At 43.6% G+C, this 18,684-nt stretch overlaps 1 protein-coding gene across 2 annotated transcripts in view; it reads left to right on the top strand.

The window, feature by feature from the left end:
* The window catches only part of il34 (interleukin 34), a 452,391-nt gene that overhangs the window by 342,715 nt on the left and 90,992 nt on the right, over positions 1 to 18,684 (top strand). The window contains exon 1 of one of the 2 annotated variants that reach the window (XM_068049961.1): positions 17,456 to 17,570. The exons of the other annotated variant lie outside the window; for it this stretch is intronic. The gene's annotated coding sequence lies outside the window, so the exon portion shown is untranslated. Of the gene's footprint in view, positions 1 to 17,455; positions 17,571 to 18,684 lie in introns of those variants that run through there. 2 annotated transcript variants of the gene reach the window in all.

Here is an 18,684-nt window from a genome sequence, read left to right as displayed (position 1 = left end):
CCTTTCTCTTTTAAATGCTCTCTCTTTTGGCTCTCTGTCAAATTCAAGTTTTTCCATTGTCAAATCTCTTTCCTGCTCAAGCTCAAGTTTTGCAAATTCTATTTCTTTTTCTTTGTCAAGTTCAAGCTCCCTCATCTGAACTTTAGCTAATTGAACTGCACTATCATCTGCTTTGCCTCCTTCTTCTAATTATAAATGCTGTGCTATTACTTCAATTATATCTTCTTTCTTAGCTCCTGGTTTTAACTCTAACACCAATTTTTCTGCCAATTCCTTTAATCTACATCCTCCTTCCCCAGAAAAGTCATAACAACTGACAAAGATATTCCGGTAGTGTACTTCACTCTAATGCACAAGAAAAACTTTTTTTTTTAACTTTTCCTCTTTTCAATTCGTATTACCCCACTTACAATTGCATGTTGTTGGCTTTGGGTATCCTGGACTATGAACCCCCAATTAGATGTTATAACTGAGGCAGGAGGAGTGCACTGTCTTTTCGAGTTCCACTTCTCCACAGATCACATCTATTTTAATGTTTACCTGGTTACCAATACAGCCAATTATACACTCTATTGTTTTTATCCCAGAACAAAATATACCAACGAGGTTTCTTCAATAAACAACAAAATTATCAGTTTATTATAAAACAAGACTTAACCAGTAATGAAGCAAAGCATTAACACACTGATTAAAATATGAAAGTTCCCTTTTTAAAAATTCCCCATACATTCACACACACACTGGAAAAAATAAAGAAATTCACTTTGCAGAGGTCTGTTACAAAAAGACAAAAAACTACTTTCGCCAAATACTTGATAATTCTTGATGATAAAAGAAAGAAGACATAGAAGGAAGTCAGTTGTCCCTTTTTTGGTCTGGCATCCGAGTATACGGAAATGGGTCACTGGGTTCGTTTCAGAAGCAGTCGGTTCTGGAGATGTTGAGAATTATTCTAATAGGCTTTCTAGGAGAAATGTGGCATCAAGGTTTTTCTGCTAGCACAACTTGAATTGCAGGATTTTTTTTTCAGCTCCTCAGGAACTATATGGCACTAGGGATTTTTTGCTCTTCCACAATGAATCTTGGCAGGATTTCTTCAAAAAGGTGGAGAAGGAGGTGAGCTGGGTGATTTCTTTTCCCTTGGCAGGAAAACACAAAGTGTCTTCAAACAGTTCACACCATAACTAACTGAAAACTATGTCCAAACTCCAAACAGAGAGTCGACCTCCTGACCTCCATAAACCTTGACATGTGGCTTCTCTGTCACCATTTTCCCCCAAGTCACCAAGGGTTCTGCTGTTTTCTGAGCCCAAATCAGAGGTGGCCACCAGCACAGGTGGCTTTCAAACATCATCTTGTCCTGTTGGTGAATTTAGTGAAAAAAATCACATCCATGGAATCTTTTCACTTTTAACACAAGTCCTCATAAAATTAAAATATTAAATATAATGGAAGCAAATAGATAGCATGTTTAGAGAGGTGGTCACACTGCAGGTAATGGCAGCACAGGCAGAAAAGGGACGGGTGACTACCAGGTGGAGTAGGAGGCGCATGCAGGTAGTACAGGAGTCCCCTGTGGCCATCCCCCTCTCAAACAGATATACCACTTTGGATACTGTTGGGGAGGATGACCTCCCAGGGGAAAGCAGCAATAGCCAGATCCTTGGCACCAAGGATGGCTCTGCTGCACAGCAGGGGTGAAAAAGGAGTGGAAGAGCTACAGTGATAGGGGATTCTATCGTAAGGGGTACAGATAGGCATTTCTGTGGCCACAAACGTGACTCCAGGATGGTATGTTGCCTCCCTGGTGCTAGGGTCAAGGATGTCATGGAGCGGATGCAGGACATTCTGAAGGAGGAGGGTAAGCATTGGTACCAATGACATAGGTAGAAAAAGGGATGAGGTCCTGCAACAAGAATTTAGGCAGCTAGGTAGCAGATTAAAAAGCAGGACCTCGAAGATTGTAATCTCTGGATTACTCCTGGTGCCATGTGCTAGTGAGTTTAGAAATAGGAGGATAGAACAGATGAATGCATGGCTGAGGAGATGGTGCAGGAGGGAGGGCTTTAGTTTCCTGGATCACTGGGTCTGTTTCTGGAAAAGGTGGGACCTGTACAAGTTGGACGGGTTGCACCTGAACTGGAATGGGACAAGCATCCTTGCTGGGAGATTTGCTAGTTCTGTTGGGGTGGGGGGGGGGGGGTGGTGGTGGGTGGCGGGTGCGCTTTAAACTAATTTGGCAGAGGGATGGGATACAGAGTGGAGGTACAGTAGGGGGTAATATAGAACAGAAAGTGAGTCTGCCTGGAAGGCAGTGCAAATATAGACCTGGTAAGGCACAAGGGAAAAATGCAAGGTTGGATTGCATCGATTTCAATGCAAGGAGTCTTACTAGTAAGGCAGATGAATTGAAGGCGTTGATTAGCATATGGGATTATGATATTATTGCTATCACAGAGACATGGTTAAGGGAGGGACAGGACTGGCAGTTCAATATTCCAGGGTATAGAATCTTCAGGCGCGACAGGGGAGGGGATAAAAGAGGAGGTGGCATTGCACTGTTGATCAAGGAGTCAATTACTGCAGTAAGGAGGGATGATATCTGAGAAGGTTCCTCAAATGAGGCCATTTGGGTAGAACTTAAAAACAACAAGGGGGCAATCACTTTGCTGGGAGTGTACTACAGGCCTCCAAACAGTCAAGGAGAGATAGAGGAGCAGATATGCAGGCAAATCTCTGAGAGGTGTGAAAATAATAGGGTAATAATAGTAAGGGATTTCAACTTCCCCAATATTAATTGGGATAGTCTTAGTGCAAAAGGCTTAAAAGGGGCGGAATTCTTAAAAAGCATACAGGAGAGCTTTTTGAGTCAGTATGTAGAAAGTCCTACAAGGGAAGGAGCAGTACTGGACCTAATCCTAGGGAATGAAGGCGGTCAAGTGGTAGAAGTGTCAGTGGGGGAGCATTTTGGGGATCATGACCATAACTCTGTAAGATTTAAGGTAATTATGGAAAAGGACAAAGATGGACCAGAAATAAATGTACTGAATTGGGGGAAGGCCGATTTCAATATGATAAAACAGGATCTGGCCAAAGTGGACTGGGAGCAGCTACTTGTAGGAAAGTCTACATCACATCAGTGGGAGTCATTCAAAGAGGAAATAGTGAGAGTCCAGAGCCAACATGTACCCGTTAAGGTGAAGGGTAGGACTAACAGGCCCAGGGAACCCTGGATGTCAAGGGATATAGAGTATTGGATCAAGAAAAAAAGGAGGCTTACTGCAGATCCCAAGTGCTGAAAACAGTGGAGGCACTAGAGGAGTATAGAAAGTGTAGGATGGCATTTAAAAAAGTAATTAGGAAAGCGAAGAGGGGGCATGAAAAAACATTGGCCGGCAAGATAAAGGAAAATCCCAAGGTGACCTATAAGTATATTAAAGGTAAGAGGAAAACCAGGGAAAGAGTAGGGCCCATTAGGGACCAACGTGGCAATCTTTGTGTGGAGCCGGAGGACATAGGTGAGGTTTTAAATGATTACTTTTCATCGGTGTTCACTATGGAGAAGGACGATGTAGGTGTAGAGATCAGGGAGGGGCATTGTGATATACTTGAACATATTAGCAGTGAAAAGGAGGAAATATTCTTAAAAGTGGATAAATCCTCAGGCCGAGATGAGACGTATCCCAGGTTGTTATGTGAGGCAAGGGAGGAGATAGCAGGGGCTCTAACACAAATTTTCAAATCCTCTCTGGCCACAGGAGAGGTGCCAGAGGACTGGAAGACAGCAAATGTGGTACCATTATTCAAGAAGGGTAGTAGGGATAAACAAGGTAATTACAGGATGGTGAGTCTAACATCAGTGGTTGGGAAACTATTGGAAAAAATTCTGGGGGACAGGATTAATCTCCACTTGGAGAGGCAGGGATTAATCAGGAATAGTCAGCATGGCTTTGTCAGGGGGAGAACGTGTCTAACTAACTTGATTGGATTTTTCAAGGAGGTGACTAGATGTGTAGATGAGGGTAAAGCAGTAGATGGATTTCAGTAAGGCTTCTGATAAGGTCCCGCATGGGAGATTGGTTAAGAAGGTAAGAGCCCATGGGATCCAGGGCAATTTGGCAAATTGGACCCAAAATTGGCTTCGTGGCAGGAGGCAGAGAATAATGGTTGAGGGCTGTTTTTGCGATTGGAAGCCAGTGGTGTACCACAGGGATCGGTGCTGGGACCCTTGCTGTTTGTAGTGTACATTAATGATTTAGATGTGAATATCGGAGGTATGATCAGTAAGTTTGCAGATGACATGAAAATTGGTGGTGTTGTAAATAGTGAGGAGGAAATCCTTAGATTACAGGGAGATATAGATGGGCTGGTAAGATGGGCGGAGCAGTGGCAAATGGAATTTAATCCTGGGAAGTGTGAGGTCATGCATTTTGGGAGGACTAACAAGGCAAGGGAATACACAATGGACCCTAGGAAGTACAGAAAGTCAGAGGGACCTTGGTGTACTTGTCCATAGATCACTGAAGGCAGCAGCACAGGTAGATAAGGTGGTTAGGAAGGCATATGGGATACTTGCCTTTATTAGACGAGGCATAGAATATAAGAGCAGGGAGGTTATGATGGAGCTGTATAAAACGCTAGTTAGGCCACAGCTGGAGTACTGTGTACAGTTCTGGGCAACACACTATAGGAAGGATGTGATTGCACTGGAGAGGGTGCAGAGGAGATTCACCAGGATGTTGCCTGGGCTGGAGCATTTCAGTTATGAAGAGAGACTGAAAAGGCGAGGGTTGTTTTCCTTAGAGCAGAGAAGGCTGAGGGGGGACATGATTGGGGTATACAAAATTATGAGGGGCATTGATAGGTTAGATAGGAGGAAACTTTTTCCCTTAGCAGAGGGGTCAAGAACCAGGGAGCATAGATTTAGGGTAAGGGGCAAGAGGTTTAGGGGAGATTTGAGGAAACATTTTTTCACCCAGAGGGTGGTTGGAATCTGGAACGCACTGCCTGAAGAGGTGGTGGAGGCAGGAAGCCTCAAAACATTTAAAAAGTATTTAGATGAGCACTTGAAACGCCATAGCATACAGGGCTACGGGCCAAGTGCAGGAATATAGGATTAGAATAGTTGGGTGCTGTATGGCCGGCACAGACATGATGGGCCGAAGGGCCTGTTTCTGTGTTGTATAACTTTATGACTCTATGACAAATAATGGTCACCACATTACAAGAAGGACATAATTGGTCTGGTGAGAGTACAGAGGAGATTTACAAGAATCTTGCCAGGGCTTGAAAGTTGCAGCTATGAGGAAAGATTGGATTGGTGCAAGGTTGTCTTCCTTAGAACAGTGGAGGCTGAGGGGTGATTTAATTGAGGTGTTCAAAATTATGAGGGGCCTAGACAGAGTAGACAGGAAGGACCTGTTTCCCCTAGCGGAGAGGTCAATTAACAGGGGGCACAGATTTAAGGTGATTGGTAGAAGGATTAGAGGGGACACCCAAGAGGATGATGGGTGTCTGGAATTCGCTGCCCTGATGAGTGATGGAGGCAGAAACCCTCAACTCATTTAAAGGGTTCCTGGACATGCACCTGAAGTGCTGTAACCTGCAAGGTTACAGACCAGGTGCTGAAATGTGGGATTAGACTGGGCGGCTAGTTTTTTCAGCCAGCATAGACATGATGGGCTGAATGCCTCTTTCTGTGCCATTCTGTGTAAGATCTGCAGCATTTGCAATGGCTTCGACTTTCTGTGGATCAGGTGATACACCTTCACTGCATGATAACATGACTGAAAAGTTCAAGTCGGCTTTCACTGAACAGTCATTTGTCTTTGCTCAGGGTGAGGTTGCATTCTCTAAGATGTTGTAGGTATGCATGTAGGTATGTCTCGAGTTCACTTTCAGTGTAACTGTAGATGAAAATGTCATCATTGATATTCCATGTGCCCTCAGGTCCTTGCAGTACAGTTTGAAACATGTGCTGAAATACCTCAGCTGCTGAGAATTGAGTCTCCTTTATCGAAACAGCCTGATGTGAGTGGAGAACGCTAAGATAACTCGATTCTTCTGCAAGCTCAATTTGATGGCATTGAGGTCAAGTTTAGCATAACGTTTGGCACCATTCACATTCTGTCGGTGATTGTCGGTGTTGAATGTCTTTCACATTGTATTGTTTGGTTTGGTGACCACATATTGACGCAGATTCTGATCTTGTTCTCATTTTTGGGATTCTTGATAACCTGTATGGGTGAGACCCAAGAGGTGGGTGATGTCAAGGTCAAACAAGCACCGAAGTTCCTTCTCTGCTTTTTGACATGGAATGGTATTAATTTATGTTGACGTATGACTAGGCTTGCATGTAGCACCCTTCAGTTTGCCGATACCCACGAAGCGGTCAGCATACAGTTCAAGAACATTGTCGGTACACATAGGAGCTGTGTATGTGACTGCAGCTGTTGCTGTGTGGAAGCTGATGAGCATATCACTTTCTGCAGAAATGAGTAGAATGCAGCATTCATTCTGGTGTCTTTGAATGCGACGGGTGTTTCAAAAGTCCCAAAACCTTTCAGTGACTTGTTACTGCTGTCGGGGAAGATTTTTGTATTCCCTGGTTTGCAAAGGATGGGGCAGTCCTGAAGTTTGTTGAACGTTTTTATCTCCCATGACGTTGACAGGTGCTCCTGTATCTATGACAGCATCTACTTTATAGCAGCCAATGGTCACTGTCACATGTGGCTGCTTGCTATGTCTGCATAGAACAGAGCATAAAGGTATATTCAGAGTGATCTATCTCTACATTGGCTATATTCTCTCGCCCTTTCGGTGTGGTACGCATATGTGGCATGCTTTTGGTGGTATTGGTCTTAACAGTTGATTTTACTGTTGAGCGGCAAACGTGAGCAAAATACTTGAGTTTCCCACAAGCTTTACACTGTTTACCAGCAGCAGGGCATGCTGTCTGGTGTGGATGAGCACTGCCACAGTGGAATCATTGGTTGGACAAGTCATGATCCTGTTTGTGAGATTGCTGTTGTTGCTTTGGAGGTGGTTGCTTGGCACAAGCGGTGAACTTTTCATGGGGTGCTACAGTCTTGAAATAAATTCTTCTCTAAGGTTTAAGCAGACCAAACTACACTTGCATTGGTGTATGAGACAAAATGGCTGTCCTGCATTAGCTGCACAAAGGTACAAGTACTGCTGTGCACAAACCCCAACACTGTCCATATTTGACAATCTGCATCACCGGGAGTTCCAGTGAATTATACCTGGCTATAAAGTAAATGCAGATTCCGTCCTTGTAGCCATAGTAGGATCGCACATTGTAAGATCTCACATTGTAAGATCTGACATTGCAAATCTCTGGAAGAAATACATGGCACTACCTTCTGGATTGCTGCTGTAAACTGAAACTTTATTATTGACTCCCTCTAGTTGCACACTGTGCATGCAACACCAAGCATCAGATGAATGATAAATGAACAATATACTACAATAGTGATCATAATATGATCGAGTTCAACGTAATGTTTGAAAGGGAGAAACGCAAAACAACTACTAAGATTCTAGATTTAGGTGAGGGTAACTTCAATGTGATAAGACAGAAGAATGTCCACAGTAAACTGGGCAAATCTGTTAATGGGTAAAAAGAAAGAAGATCAGTGGGAGGTGTTCAAAAAAAATTCAAAGTGGTACAGGACCAGTTTATACCCCTAAAGGGTGAGAGTTCTATTTGCCAAAAAGACAGCCATGAACAACTAAAGAGGTAAGAGACAACATAATACTAAAAGAAGAAGCATACAAAACTTAAAAAAACACACAGATCCTGGCGAATGGTGAAGATATAAAAACACAGCAAAGGGTGACAAAACGGACAGAGTAAGAGCTACAAAAAGGGAGTATGAAAAGAAACTTGCCAGGGATATCAAAATCAACTTTGATATTAGAATGTTAGGAAAGAGAGGGTTGTCAGAAGCAACATGGGCCCCTTAAATCTAATAATGGTGATATTGTCAATGAAAATAAGGAAATGGCAAATCTGCTAATAATTGTTTTGTGTCAGTATCTACAGTAGAGGAGGAGGTCAGAATGCTGGACACCCCAAGCAAACTAATATTGAATGAGGAACAGGGATTCACCAAAATTAACATAAGCAAATAACAGTAATGAAGAAAATAACAGGACTAAAGAGAGACAAATCCCAGGACCAGATGGTTTCTATCTCATAATTTTAAAGTAACTTGATGAGAACATTGCAGATACCCTAACTATCTTCTTAAGTTTTCTTGATTTAGGAACCATTCCTTTAGATTGGAAAATTGCACAGATCACTTCACTATTTAAGAAAAGTGACAGAGAGAAACCAGGGAATTATAGACCAGTTAGCCTAATACCTGTAATTGGGAAATGACTAGAGTTTATAATTTAAACTAGAGTGACTGAACACCTTGAAAAGTTTCAGCTGATCACTCAGAGCCAGCATGGATTTGTAAAGGGTACGTCATGCCTGTGAATTTTTTGAAAAGGTGATTAAAGTAGTGGACAGGGGAATGTCTATGGATGTTACTTACATGCACTTTCAGAAGGCATTTGATAAAGTTTCTCATAAGAAACTGTTAGCTAAAGTTGAAGCCCATGTAATTTAAGGCAAATTATTGACCTGTCTAGAAAATTGTCTGAGAGGCAAGAGACAGAAAATCGGGTTAATAGATAGATACTCTAATTAGCAGGATGTGACTAGTGGTGTCCCACACAATTTGTGTTGGGGCCTCAAGCATTCATCATATTTATTAATGACTTAGATGATGGGTTAGAAAGCCACATATCCAAATTTGCCGATGGCACAAAGATAGACAGCTTTGTATGCAGTGTAGATGGAAACAAAAAATTACAATATGATATTGATAGATTAAGTGAATGGCAAAACTATGGCAAATGAATTTCAGTGTAGGAAAATGTGAGTTCATCCACTTCGATCCTAAAAACGATAGAACAGAATACTTTCTAAATGGTGAAAAGCTAGAAACAGTGGGGGTTGGAAGAGACTTGGGCGTCCAGGTACATAGATCATTAACTTGTCATGAACAGGTAGAGAAAATAATCAAAAAGGCTAATGGAATACTTGCCTTTATGTTTAGAGGACCAGAATACAAGCAGGTAGACGTTATGCTTTGAGCTATACAAAGCCTTGGTTAGACCATACCTGGAGTACTGTGAGCAGTTCTGGGCACCTTGCCTTAGGAAGGGTAAATTGAGCTTGGAAGGAGTGCAGTGTAGGTTTACCAGAATGATACCTGGACTCAAAGGGTTAAATTACAAGGCGAGATTACACAAACTGGGATTGTGTTCCCTGGAATTTAGATGGTTAAGGATTCACTTGATTGAAGTTTTCAAGATATTAAGGAGAACAGATCAGGTAGATAGATAGAAACTATTTCTGCTGGTTGGGGAGTCTAGGACGAGGGGGCATAGTCTAAAATTTAGAGCCAGATCTTTCCGGAGTGAAATTAATAAACACTTCTACAGACAAAGGGTGGTAAAAGTTTGGAACTCTCTTCCACAAATGGCAATTGATGCTAAATCAATTTGAAATTCTAAGTCTGAAATTGATAGATTTTTGTCATCCAAAGGTATTAAGGAATATGGGACAAAGGCAGGTATATGGAGTTAGGTCACAGATCAGCCATGATCTCACTGAATGATGGAACAGGCTCAAGGGGCTAAATGACCTCATCCTGTTCCTTTGTTCCTAGCACAAAGGAAGATAGGAGGTCAATCATCTCAGCCCTAGCACATCACTACAGGAGTTCCTCAGGGTAGTGTACTAGGCCCAACCATCCTCAGCTGCTTCATCATTGACCTTCCCTCCATCATAAGGTCAGAAATGATGTTCGTTGATGATTGCACAGTGTTCAGTTTCATTCACAAATCCTCAGTAAATGAAGCAGTCCATGCCCGCATGCAGCAAGACCCAGAGAGCATTCAGGCTTGGGCTGCTAAGTGGAAAGTAACATTCGCAGCACACAAGTGCCAGGCAATGACCATCTTCAGCAAGAGAGAATCTAACCATCTCCTCTTGATATTCAATGGCATTACCATTGTTGATACCCCCACCAACATCCTGGTGGTTACCATTGACCAGAAACTTAACTGACCAACCATATTAATGCTGTGGCAACAAGAGGGCGGCACAGTGGCGCAGTGGTTAGCACCGCAGCTTCACAGTTCCAGGGACCTGGGTTCGATTCTGGGTACTGCCTGTGTGGAGTTTGCAAGTTCCCCCTGTGTCTGCGTGGGTTTTCCCCAGGTGCTCCGGTTTCCTCCCACAGCCAAAGACTTGCAGGTGATAGGTAAATTGGCCGTTTTAAATTGCCCTTAGTGTAGGTAGGTGATAGGGAATATGGGATTACTGTAGGGTTAGTATAAATGGGTGGTTGTTGGTCGGCACAGACTCGGTGGGCCGAAGGGCCTGCTTCAGTGCTGTATCTCTAAATAAAAAAGTTGGTCAGAGGTTGGGAATTCTGTCGTGAGTATCTATACTCCGACTCCCCAAAGCCTGTTCACGACCTACAAAGCACAAGTCAGGAGTATAATGGAATACTATACACTTGCCTGGATAAGTGCAGCTCCAACAGAAGCTTGACACCATTCAGGACATAGCAGCCTGCCTGATTGGCACCCCATCCACCAGCTTATACATTCACTCCCTGAACCACTGACACACCATGGCTACAGGCTGTCCCATCTACAGGATGCACTGCTGCAGCTCGCCAAGGCTTCTTCGACAGCACCTCTCACCTTTACCACTGAGAAGGGCAGCAGGCCCAAGTCACACACCATCCAGACTTGGAACTATAATTGCATTCCTTCATTGTCACTGGGTCAAAATCCTGGAACTCCCAACCTAACAGCACTGTGGGACTGCCTTCACCACATGGACTGCAGGTGTTCAAGAAGGTGGCTCACAAACACTTCCTCAAGGGGAACTAAGGATGGGCAACAAATGCTGGCCTTGCCGACAATGCTCACATCCCATGAACAAATAAAAAAATCGTCATGGAATAGGCTGAGAAAGCTCAGTGTTAAACCTTCCTTGGCAGAGCCAAAAGGAGCAGGAAGCACGCAAAGAAAGCTTTGGCTTGCACTGCCCAGCGCTCCCCACCCTTTCCCTGCAAGCTGCATGATTTTCAGCTTTCTCTTCCTGCTTGTTTTGGGTAGAAAATCATCCGGTAGGGTTTAAATAGCGTTAAAAAAGCCTGGATTTATTCTGTTGTGTGCAGGAGGAAATTAATCAACAGCTTGTTTTCCTGCCAGAAATCCAGGCCCTGGCCTTGTGCTTCTTGTAGGTGCTACCTTGCGAGTTTGGGTACATGAGGTGGGCAGGCTCGAGGTTCAGCACATAACCCTCTGGATCCAGTCACCGACTCCTGAGATGGAGCTGCTGCTAGCAGTACCACTGCTATTAGTTTGGAAAAAGCATTACGTTCCAGGACTTCAGAAAGAAAAAAGTTGGTGATAACTTGGTGGTTGGAGAGATGAAAGTGTTAACAACAGCAACAAGGGTAGGTTTAGAAAGTGTAATATGACAGCACCTTCAAAACCCGTGACCGCCGCAACGTAGAAGGACAAGGGCAGCAGACACATGGGAACACCACCACCTGCAAGTTCCCCTCCAAGTCACAAGCCACTCTGACTTGGAAATATATCGCCATTCCTTTACTGTTGCTGTGTCAAAATCCTGGAACTCCCTCCCTAAGAGCACTGTGGGTGTACCTACACCACACAGACTGCAGCAGTTCACCTTCATAAGGGCAACTTGGTAGGGGCAGTAAATGCTGGAATTGGAGTGGAGAGAGTTGGCAGGTAGTCAAAGAGGTCAACAGATCAATTCTGCAGATGGCCTCTATGTCATGGTACAGGGCCTCTTACCTGAAAAAGGGCCACAGGGGGTGGGGACCAGGGTAAAAGATAGGAACATAGGAAGATAGGAACAGGAGTAGGCCATTCAGCCCCTCGAGCCTGTCCTGCCATTCAATGAGATCATGGCTAACCCGCAGCCTAACTCCATATACCTGCCTTTGGCCCATATCCCTTAATATCTTTGCTTAACAAAAATCTATCTCAGATTTAAAATTAACAACTGTTCTAGCTTCAATTGCTGTTTGTGGAAGAGAGTTCCAAACCTCTAAGGTGGTTAAGAACATAAGAAATAGGAGCAGGAGTAAACCATATGGCCCCTCAAGCCTGCTCTGCCATTCAGTATGATCATGGCTGCCTCAACTCCACTTTCCTGCCCATACCCCATACCCCTTGATTCCCTGAGATATGAAAAATCTGTCCATCTCAGCCTTGAATGGACAAAATCTGTCTGAAGATAGGGTTGAATATATAGGTTGGCTTTTCTCCAGTGTTACCAAATTGTGGGGGGGGGGGGGCATGGGGGGTGCAGACCACAACCTCACGTAAATACAGAAGAAGGGTCGCTGACCCGAAACGTTAACTCTGCTTCTCTTTCCACAGATGCTACCAGACCTGCTGAGTGGTTCCAGCATTTATTGTTTTTATTTCAGATTTCCAGCATCTGCAGTATTTTGCTTTTATGAATACAGAAGGACAGTAAGTTTTGGGTTCACATCCCACTCCAGGAATTTCAGCACAAAGGTCTAGACTGACACTTATCCTAATATAGACTGGGCTAGTAACAGTGTAAAGGGCAGAGAGGGGGGAGAGTTTCTGAAGTGTGTGCAAGAGAGTTTTCTTGATCAGTATGTTTGTGGCCCAATAAGGAAGGAGGCATTGCTGGATCTGGTTCTGGGGAATGAGGTGGGTCAAGTGGATCAAGTGTCAGTAGGGGAACATTTGGGCGACAACGATCATAGTATTATAAGGTTCAGGTTGGATATGGAAAAGGACAAGGAATAATCCAGAGTAAAAATAATTAGTTGAAGGAGGACCAATTTCACTGGCATGAGAACGGATCTGTCCCAGATAAATTGAAATAAAAGATTGGCAGGCAAAATTGCTATGGAACAATAGGCTGCCTTTAAAGAGAAGGTGGTTCCAGTACATTCAAAGTACATTCCCACAAGGGCCAGAGCTCCCTGGATAAAGAAAGAGAGTGAGATAAAGCAGAAAAAGGGTACATATGACAAGATGTCAGGTTGGTAATACATGGGAACCAGGCTGAATATGAAAAGTTCAGTGGGGAAGTGAAAAAGGAAATAAGTGAAGCAAAGAGAAAGTATGAAAAGAGACTGGCAGCTAACATAATAGGGAATCCAAAAGTCTTCTTTAGTCATATAAATATTAAAAGGAAGGGTGGGGCCGATTAGCGACCAAAAAGACGATCTACGATCTTCTGGAGGCAGAAGGCATGGCTGAGGTACTAAATGAGTAATTTGCATCTACCTTTACCAAGAAAGAAGATTCTGCCAAAGTCATAATGAAAGAGCAGGGGCTAAAAATTGATAAAAAGGAGGTATCAGAAAGGCTGGCTGTACGTAAACCTGATAAATCACCAGGACCAGATGGGATGCATCCGAGGATACTGAGGAAAGCAAAGGTGGAAATTGCACAGGCACTGGCCATAATCTTCCAATCCTCATTAGATACTGGGCTAGTGCCAGAGGATTTGAGAATTTCAAATGTTACACCCTTGTTCAAAAAAAGGTGTTAGGATATACCCGTGAGACTACAAAGCCATCAGTTTAACCTCTGTGCTGGAAAAGCTTTTAGAAGCAATAATCTGGGACAAAATTCACAGTCATTTGACAAGTGTGGATTAATTAAGGAAAGCCAACACAATTTTGTTAACTAACATGCTTGAGTTTTTTGATGAAGTTGATGAGGATGATGCAGTTGATGTGGTGTTCATGGACTTCCAAAAAAGCATTTCATAAAGTGCCAAATAATAAGCTTGCCAGCAAAGTTCAAGCCCATGGAATAAAAGGGACAGTGGCAGCATGGATATGGAGTTGGCTGCATGACAGAAAAAAGAGAGTAGTGGTGAAAGTGTTTTTTTCAGACTGGAGGAAAGTATGTGTGGCGCAGTGGTTAGCACCGCAGCCTCACAGCTCCAGGGACCCGGGTTCGATTCTGGGTACTGCCTGTGCAGAGTTTGCAAGTTCTCCCTGTGACCGTGTGGGTTTTCGTCGGGTGCTCCGGTTTCCTCTCACAGTCAAAGACTTGCAGGTTAATAGGTAAATTGGCCATTGTACATTGCCCCTAGTGTAGGTAGGTGGTAGGGAATATGGGATTACAGTAGGGTTAGTATAAATGGGTGGTTGCTGGTCGGCACAGACTTGGTGGGCTGAAGGGCCTGTTTTAGTGCTGTATCTTAAAATAAATAAATATACAGTGAGGTTCCCCAGGGGTCAGTGTTAGGACCCTTGCTTTTCTTGATATATATTAATGACTTGAACTTAAGTGTACAGGGCATAATTTCAAAATTTGCAGATGACCCAAAACTTGCAAGTATTCTGAACTGTGAGGAGGATAGTGATAGGCTTCAAGAGGACATAGACAGGCTGGTGGAATGGGCAGACACGTGGCAGATGAAATTTAATTCACAAAAGTGTGAAGTGATACATTTTGGAAGGGAGAATGAGGAGAGTCAATATGTAATAAAGGGTACAATTCTAAAGGGGGTACTGGACGAAAGACCTGCGGATATGTGTGCACAAATTGTTGAAGGTGGCAGGGCAGAGAGAATGTTTAAAAACGCATATGGGATCCTGGGCTTTATAAGTTAGAGGCATTGACATAGGGTACAAAAGCAAGGAAGCTATGTTGAACCTTTATAAAACACTGGATCAGCCTCAACTGAAGTACTGTATGCAATTCTGGGTGCCACACTTTAGGAAGGATGTGAAGGCTTTGGAGACATGCAGAAAAGATTTACGAGAATGGTTCCTGGGATCAGGGACTTCAGTTACATGGATAGATTGGAGAAGCTGTGGTTGTTTTCTTCAGATAAGGTTGAGAGGATAGAGGTGTTTGATAGAGGTGTTCAAAATCATGAGGGGTCTAGACAGAGTAGATAGGGAGAAATTGTTTCTATTGCCAGAAAAGTCGAGAACCAGAAGTCACCGATTTAAGGTGAATGGCAAAAGAACCAAAAATGACTTGGGAAAAAAAAATTACACAGCAAGTGGTTAGGATCTGGAATGCACTGCCTGAGAGTGTGGTGGAGGCAGATTCAATTGTTTTCAAAAGGGAAGCAGATAAGCACCTGAAGAGAAAAACATTTCAGGGCTATGGGGAAAGGATGGGGAGTGTGACTAGCTGAGCTGCTCTTGTAGACAGCCACTAGGATATGGAAACCATCTGTGCTGTAATCATTCTATAATTCGATGACACTTCAGTGCAATATTGAAGCAACGCTACACTGTCTGTGGTGCTGACTTTCCGGTGAGATGTAAAACCCAGGCCCCTCAGGTGAATGAAGAAGAACAAGAGACTGCTCCTTCATGTCTAGTCAATACTGATCTCTCAACCATCAATAAAACAGATCATAAAAGCAAAATACTGTGGATGCTGGAAATCTGAAATAAAAACAAGAAATGCTGGAAATACTCAGCAGGTCTGGCAGCGTCTGTGGCGAGAGAAGCAGAGTTAACATTTCAGGTCAGTGACCCTTCTTCAGAACTGGCAAATATTAGAAATGTCAAAGGTTATAAGCAAGTAAAGCGGGGGTGGGGCAAGAGATAACAAAGGAAAAGGTGTAGATTGGACAAGGCTGACCAAAAGGTTATGGAGCAAAGGCAAACAATATGTTAATGGTGTGTTGAAAGACAAAGCATTAGTACAGATAGCGTGTTAACGGACGGAAGATTGAACAGCAGCAAGTACAAACATGAAAAAAAAACAGTGGGTAAGCAAACTGAACAAACTAAGATGAAATGAAATAAACATACAAAAAATGTTTAAAATTTAAAAAAGAAAAAATAACTAAAAATAAAAGTAAAATGGGGGGCCTGTCATGCTCTGAAATTATTGAACTCAATGTTCAGTCCGGCAGGCTGCAGTGTGCCTAATCAGTAATCGGTAAATGAGATGCTGTTCCTCGAGCTTGCGTTGATGTTCAGTGGAACACTGCAGCAATCCCAGGACAGAGATGTAGAGGAGACCACATTGTGAGCAGCGAATACAGTATATGACATAGAAACAAGTACAAGTAAATCACTGCTTCACCTGAAAGGAGTGTTTGGGGCCTGGGATAGTGAGGAGAGAGGAGGAAAATGGGCAGGTATTACACCTCCTGCGATTGCAGGGGAAGGTGGCATGGGAAGGGGACGAGGTGGTGGGGGTAATGGAGGAGTGGACCAGGGTGTCACGGAGGGAACGATTCCTTTGGAATGCTGACAGGGGAAGGGAGGGGAAGATGATTTTGGTAGTGGCATCACGCTGGAGGTGGCGGAAATGGCGGAGGATGATCCTTTGGATACGGAGGCTGATGGGGTGGAAAGTGAGGACAAAGGGGAACCCTGTCACGGTTCTGGGAGGGAAGGGAAGGGGTGAAGGTAGAGGTGCGGGAAATGGGCTGGACACGGTTGACCGCCCTGTCAACAACAGTGTGGGGGAATCCTCGGTTGAGGAAAAAGGAAGACATATCAGAAGCGCTGTCATGGAAGGTAGCATCATCAGAGCAGATGCGTCGGAGACGGAGAAACTGGGGGAATGGAATGGAGTCCTTACAGGAGGCAGGGTGTGAAGAAGTGTAGTCGAGGTAGCTGTGGGAGTCGGTGGGCTTATAATGGATATTAGTAGACAACCTATCCCCAGAGATGGAGACAGAGAAGTCAGGGAAGGGAAGGGAAGTGTCAGAGATGGACCATGTAAAGGTGAGAGGAGTGGAAATTGGAAGCAAAGTTGATAAACTTTTCCAGTTCGGGGCGGGAGCAGGAAACGGCACTGATACAGTCATCAATGTACTGGAAAAAGAGTTGGGGGAGGGGGCCTGAGTAGGACTGGAACAAAGGATGCTTGACATATCCCACAAAAAGACCCATGTGTACCCATAGGAACACCTTTTATTTGAAGGAAGTGAGTGGAGTTGACGGAGAAGTTGTTCAATGTGAGAACAAGTTCAGCCAGATCATCTGGTCATTATCCAGGGAGTTCACTGTCTGCAAACTGTTTCCGACAACAGTGACTACAATTCAAAAGTACTTGGGCTGTAAAGCACTTTGGGACATCCTGAGGTCTTGAAAGGTTCTTTTACAGGGATCCCCTGCTTATTTTTTAGGAGAGAGAGAGGGAGATACCTGAGGATTAAATAGATCTGACAGCCATGCTTTTCTCACTTGGGTGTTGAAGGGATGAGGGCGGCAAAAAGGATATTTCAGCTCAGGCGCACAGCGACGTTTCGCCTCTGGACTACAATCCCCGGCGTGCCTAGCGCTGGCGCATGCTCAGTGGGACGGGTCGGAGGAGATTGGAAGCGGGGGAGGGAAGGAGGAGAGATGTTCCTGAAATGCACGTGACCAGGTGTGCAGGGAGCTGGAGCTGGTCTCTGTGGCAGAGCAGAGAGTGGCAGCAGTAACAGCGCTGTCCAGCAGCTTATAGCAACAGGCAAAGTAAGTGAATCAAGCGCTGTGCATCAGAGCTGCAAAATTGTAATGTTATTAACCACTTTTCTTTTTCAAATAGCACGTTTCTTAAGAAGAATAATGACAGCCTTGTTGGAAGTAACATCTTTTGAATTGGTCTGCAATTTCATTAGGTAAAATTATACAGCGCGATTTTATGATTTAGAAGTCGAGACTTTTGAATTGCGTGCTAGAGCAATATCAAAGCAGATCCCGACGGAGAGAAACAGGAGTTTTTATTGGGACTGCGCAGGATTTCTTGAGAAAGTGCATTTTTCTGTCTCCGGTTTGCTTCTTGTGGGCTTGTTAATTATTGCTGGGGTCACCATTTCAGTCTGCGCTATTTAAAAAGACATTAATTTCCAAAAACTTTGGAAAATATTATAGCAAAGAGCTTTGAATGTTCATTTCATCTGTGCTGTTGTGGACTCAATCTTCCAATTTAGCAATCCAACTTGCCAACAGTTTTTCAATTCAGAATTTTCTACTTGGTATTGCAGCAAAATCCAGTTTAAGTAATGTGCTGTTATCTTTGCATCAAGTGGATTCCAGCCACATAATTCAAATTGCAATGTAATTTACTATTATAAAATGGAATTACAGTCTATTGTTAATATGAAAAGGAACCAGCTGTTACTCAGCAACATTAGAATGCTTAATTTATCTTGGCTATGTCATTTTCATTGAGTTTCTCAGGACCATCCTGATCTTAGGTATGAGTTGGTATTTTTAGTAACTTGGCACCTGATTTAGAATGTGATGAGGAAGTTTGCCTGAGTTTATATTAAAGCTGTCGCAGGGTGGCAGTGTTTCGTCTTCAGGCTGTCAGAAGCTATTAGTTTATCTTGTGGCATTGCTCCCAGTGAATGGCAGGATATACAGCCCTCTTCTGCCAGTCAACCCACAGAGTACAATGAGCAGGGTAATGTGTTTGTTTGGATAACCCTTCCCCAGTTGGTGTTAAGCTGAGCAAACCACTGGCGCTTCACAATCCTCTTGTGGATGCTCCAAGCCCAGGCACTGAGCCTCAATCAGACATGAAATGTGATGCCTTCTTTGCAATCTGACTCGCTAACCTCTCTGTTTGGGATCAATATAATGC

This window comes from Heterodontus francisci, chromosome 17, assembly GCF_036365525.1.
Source record: "Heterodontus francisci isolate sHetFra1 chromosome 17, sHetFra1.hap1, whole genome shotgun sequence".
Taxonomy (NCBI): Eukaryota; Metazoa; Chordata; class Chondrichthyes; order Heterodontiformes; family Heterodontidae; genus Heterodontus; species Heterodontus francisci.
Note: the sequence above shows the minus strand (reverse complement) of the source record. Positions and strands in the feature narration are given on the sequence as shown.